The following is a 5,550-nucleotide window of genomic DNA, read 5'->3' as shown; positions in this document are numbered from 1 at the left end:
ACATGTTGTGATGGTGCAAAAGATTGGCAATAGGTAAGAAATGCTAAACTAGCCTCCCTCCTTGTAAATACTTTGAGTTTTGAAGGCTCCTGAATCCTCCATAGAGATGTCCACCCATTGCTCTCAGCTCATAAATCAGAAGCTCTAGTACACTCCTCTAGCCAACTCTCCCTATGGAGCTCGGTTGCAATCATCATTTTATATGCATGCCGGAATGTAAATAAGCCTCACATGCATGGATTGTGTTTAATGTGAGGCCTCGCAACACACACATTGGGCCGAGGGGGCACCACAAATCCAGCCACACCGTCTAGGCCGGTCCATGTGCGGGGTGGGCGCCCCTTTTTTTTTTCATTTTTGGTTGCTTTCCAACTTCCAAAAATGCTCACGAAATTTTGAAAATTGTTCATTAATTACTAATATTTTTTGTCTTCTAAAATATTCAAGTATTTATTTTTTCTTGAATTTTAAAAATGTCATGAATTTGAAAATTGGTCCCAAATTTCCTAAAATTGTTCAAGAACGTGAAAGTTTCCCCCAGATTTCAATAAGTGTTCTTGAATTTCAAAACAGTTTCCAAATTTTAATACATAATCCGAATATCAAACAATATTGACGAATTTGAAAATGTTTCAAATTACAAAAAGTCATGAATTAAAACAATTATTGGTCTAAAAAGTTCTAAACTTCAAATAACATTCCAAATTTTATAAAATGTGCATGAAATTAAAAATGAAATAAGAAATAAAGAAAATAAAAACTAGAAGAAAAAGCACAGAAAAAAAGAAATAAATAGTTCAGGAAGAACCTTCCCAAAAATGGTGGTGAGGATAATCAGTAATGGGCCTGCTCATATAACTGGAGTCAATAATTTACGTGCTATCCACCACGGGACCTCCTAATCAGCGCTGTAAGCGCCGGCTAGCGCCCGCTAAAAAGTACTCTCTCCGTTTCAAAATAGATGACTCAACTTTGTACAAAGGTAAGTATAAAGTTGGGTCATCTATTTTGGAACGGATGGAGTAGATGTTAATTTGAGCAAAGTGGGAATCAGTCTCTACTCACCTAAGTCGGGAGCTTCAAGCCTTCCGACTAGACCAGGCTTAGTTTGTTGCCTATAATCAGGAAATAATTCTATTTGACACCTCTTTTAGTACAAACTGCGCAGCGTTTTCTGTTGATTGCTTCTGTTTTATCCAAGTACAACGATAAAAGAGCTAACTAACTCCTGGTCAGTTGGTATGTGATCCGAGACAGCCGCATCATCCCACAGCCACGGCCACAACCGCTGCTAACCAGGAGGATCCAAGAGAGAACGTGCAATGAGCACTTCTCCTACTCTACGTGCATGCATGGGTCACATCAGACCGCATGTGCCACTTATTCTAACAGAAAACACAAAGAAAGAAAAGAGAGGTGCACATAGGGATAGGATGTGCGTGTGTGCGTTCATAGGGGTGCGTGTATGCGCTAATGTATAAGCGCTTGCGTCTGTACTGATGTTCAAAAAGAAAAGGCAGCCATGAGATTAGCTAGGTCTAACATCTAGCGCCTCCATCGCCACCAAACCATCGAGGTAGTTTGCCTCCAGCGACAGCTGGCGGTGAAAGCCAACGGCGCGGGTGGCTGCCGCAGCCGCCATTAAATACACAAACACTGCAGGACATAAAATTTTAAAACATAAAGGAAAGGGCTATGGAGGAAGTAGGGGGTGGGGTGGACCATACCGGCGGATCTACGGTGCATCGAGGAGGGAGGAACGTCGCCGCATCGAGAGGAGGAAGGACGGCGGCACGGAGGAACTGTTCGTTCGGGGGTGATCTGGGCTGTCATCGTCTGATCGTGAATAAGTGGGCCCTGACGGCCCAATTACTGACAGGAAGAGGAGGTCGTTCCCCAAAGCAGCGGCCCGCGAGACGGCGCGTGACGAGCGCGGGTGAGCAGGGACGCCCGACTTTGAGCTACACCGTACGTTTGATAATTCGACGGCTAGATAGTGAAATCGTTGTGGAGGCTCGTAGCTAGCCCCGTTATACTGTTTCTCAATATGCCAGAAAGTAAGAATTCCACAATTCATCAAACTAACCACGATGATTGGTCTGGAAATTGTTAGGACAGCATCCTTGAAGTAGTCATGTATGCAAGTTTGAAGTTTGCTAACCACATGAGTCATGCGGTATTAGTGATGATGTTGTCATCCAAATTGTTCAGAGATCGTGGGGGCTGTCGGCCATATATCCTTCTAGTAGGAAATTAAAATATTCAGTTTTAGGTTCTTTTCCAAATGAAAACTGCACTACTAGGGAAAAAGGAAGTTTGAATTCATTACAGAGTATTGGAACTTGGAAGTCAATTTGTACGAACACAGATAGGTCTTTTTAGGGTTAAACATGATTTACTTTATTACTCAATGTTCAAATTTATACAGGGATAACACAGATAGGTGGAAGCACCGGTATGATTCATCTACTATCTGCAAGCTTTTGCAAACAAAATATTGATATATATCAATTAAAAGTAAAAGATTGGCTCTGCTGGCTTGTCTGCTTGGCTCGCTATGAAAGGCAGAAAAGGCTGTTCCATGCACACTTTTTTTAAAGCATCTCCAACAGGCGCCGGTCACGCCGCGCGCGCGCAAAAAACACATATACCGGTTGCGCGCGCGCTAAAAGAGGGGATTTTACGGCGCGGCGCTAGTTTGGCGCGCCTGTTGGAGATGCTCTTAGAAGGTGTTCTATGTACAAATGTGTACCGCTGGTGAGGTAGAAGGTGTTCCATATATCCTTCAAGCACAAACGGGCGCCTGAAGCTCCTCCACGCTGGGCTGGCCCATCCTACCTCACCTAGTACCGCTGGTGTAACCACCAAGCCACCATGCGGGATCCGGCAAGATTGAACTTTTTCTACTCCCTTTGTTCTAAAATATAAGTCTTTTTAGAAATTTCAACAACGGACTACATACGGAGCAAAATGAATGAATCTACATTCTAAAACATATCTACGTACATCCGTATGTTATAGTTCATGTGAAACATCTAAAGAGACTTATATATAGGTAAATTGTTTGGGGCACCTAGGTGCCTGGGCACCTAGACCCATTATATGACAACTCACATTTGTAGTGCATGATGTACAATGCACGACAAAATGACTTTCCAAATTTGTTTGCATGCACTACAACCATCAACGGTCATTGATTGCTTTCCAAAAACAAATATACTATTGTTTCCTAGCAATGATTTCTTTCCAAACAAAGAGGGTTTGTATGTACGCCCTTATTTTTAAGGTATCAGATACGACCAAATAATATAAGGCCGGGTCATACTTTTTAACGCCTAATGTTTCTATACAAATTAAGATGACTATATAACATAAAATGTGACCCTAATTATTATTTTACTTTTAGGAAAATATGATGCATGCTGGTACCCACAGATGATTTTTTCATGCGTACAAATACCCATACACAGTTCTTTTTAGTTTTGGGAATGCACATTGCATGCCAATACCCACACATGATTTTTCGCATGTGTATGTGGACCTAGGATATTATACCCGCATACCCTTTTTCATTATACACATGCTTTGTAGATATAAACAAAATTGATATACTTTGGACGGTACATACCCGAACACTATTTTTTTATCACGTATATTCTGTTGAGACATACATGTAACTGATAGTGGAGATATACCCAAAAATTGTATAATTTACATATACCTAATATATAGGGTATGTACATATACCTAAGATATTGTACACACAAACTCATTTTTTAGTACATGTATATGCCTTGAAGACATATCCAAAAATTATATAGTTTTAATAGGGACATACCTAATAATGACATCCTCTTTTTTTGGGTAGGTATATGTACCTAAGATATTATACGCGCAAATTATTGTCTTCAAAAGTATATCATGAATATGGTGCCATGTACGTTTCTCCAAAAAGGTATACAACATCAATAAAATATGAATTCTTGTTCTCTAGAATAGTGCACGTACCATGCATGCGACCATTAATTGTTCATTCTCGCTTTCCATTCTAATGTGGGCATTTAAATGTCCATACCAATCAATAATTAGCAATAACTATTTCCTAATGAAACGCTCTAGTATTAGTACAAGTGCACATATCTCAGCATAATCCGACGGTTTGTAGACAAGGTGCCCAGGCATCTAGATGTCCCAAAATAGTTACTACCATCGGTGGTAGTTACCTCCATCCTCCGTGCCATCCGATTGCATTGTGATCCGTGCAATTCTTAGCGGTTCATGGAAAGGGAATGAGTGGATTTCTCGTGCCCGCTTCGTGGGTTAGTTAAGCTAGCTCCTGATTTTCTTGTTTTTGCTGAGCGTTTCTTTCCTCACTACTTATTTGGATCAGGACGCCGGGTACCATCCCACGAGAAAAGGATTGGATCTGGCATACAGAACCAAAACAAGCTCGTCTATCTCAACTACCAAATCAAAAAGTGCACCTGCTAGCAGAAAGGTATGGCTCAGCAATTGATTTACACACATGCATGATTCTTTCATTTACATCTGTGCATGCATCCTGATGCTAATTGATTTCTTTTTCCTACAAGCTTCCGTGTTGGGAAGACAACTCGGTAGGCTATTGCCGCCGCCGCCGCCGCCGTCGTGTACCACCTGCTACTGCTGCTACCACCGACAACATCTGCAAGCTGCAACATTCTACATGACCTCAATTCCCTTCAGTGACCAACCCAGGAGATTTTTGTACGGTGACGGCGAGGACACACGAGCGCACATGGCCGATGGGTGGCTGCTCTATTGTGGTGGTAGAAACAACCTGCACGGCCTAGCGATAGCAGTGGCAAACACGGGAGTACGGCCGACAAGCGACTGGCTGACTGCTCTAGCATGGCGGCGTCGAAGTCGCACCGGCCACGCGGTCGTCTCCGTGATCCATTGAAGAGCCTGGACGAACATCACGCACTGAAGCCTCTTCATGCAAATCCTCCTTTTCATGTTGAGCCGATCAAGATCGTATATGACCGAGCAGCGATAGGAAGACTTGTATTCGAGTGAGATGAACAGTGTTTTTTGTATGATGAGATGAGTAGTTTTCGGTGGTCAACGTTGCCCCTTCATGTGATGCATGGCCGACATCATGTATGCATGCATGATGCACCTACTGGACAGTGAAATCAATACCAGATGCATTATTAGCAATATATAAATAGACGGATATTAACATGTACTCCACTTCATTCTGGCCGGGCGGATACATACTCTTCTGTGCTATTATAGATACACTTCAAATTTAGTTTTTTAATACCATATACTCCATACTTTATACTTGACCTTTTTTTCTGAATGCAATATACTCGATACTTAATATTTTTGTTTTGAAATATACTACATACTCCATACTTCCTCATATGGAACACATACATACTCCTTAGAGTATAGACATGTACACTATGGCTTTGAAGATATCATCATGTAATATGTATCCTCGTCGACGCTGAACATATACTATCCGCTACTTCATACTAAGTTTCAATTAAAAGTATATAT

Source organism: Triticum dicoccoides, chromosome 3A (assembly GCF_002162155.2).
Source record: "Triticum dicoccoides isolate Atlit2015 ecotype Zavitan chromosome 3A, WEW_v2.0, whole genome shotgun sequence".
Lineage (NCBI taxonomy): Eukaryota > Viridiplantae > Streptophyta > Magnoliopsida > Poales > Poaceae > Triticum > Triticum dicoccoides.
The sequence above is the reverse complement of the archived record's forward strand: the minus strand, read 5'-3'. Positions refer to the sequence as shown.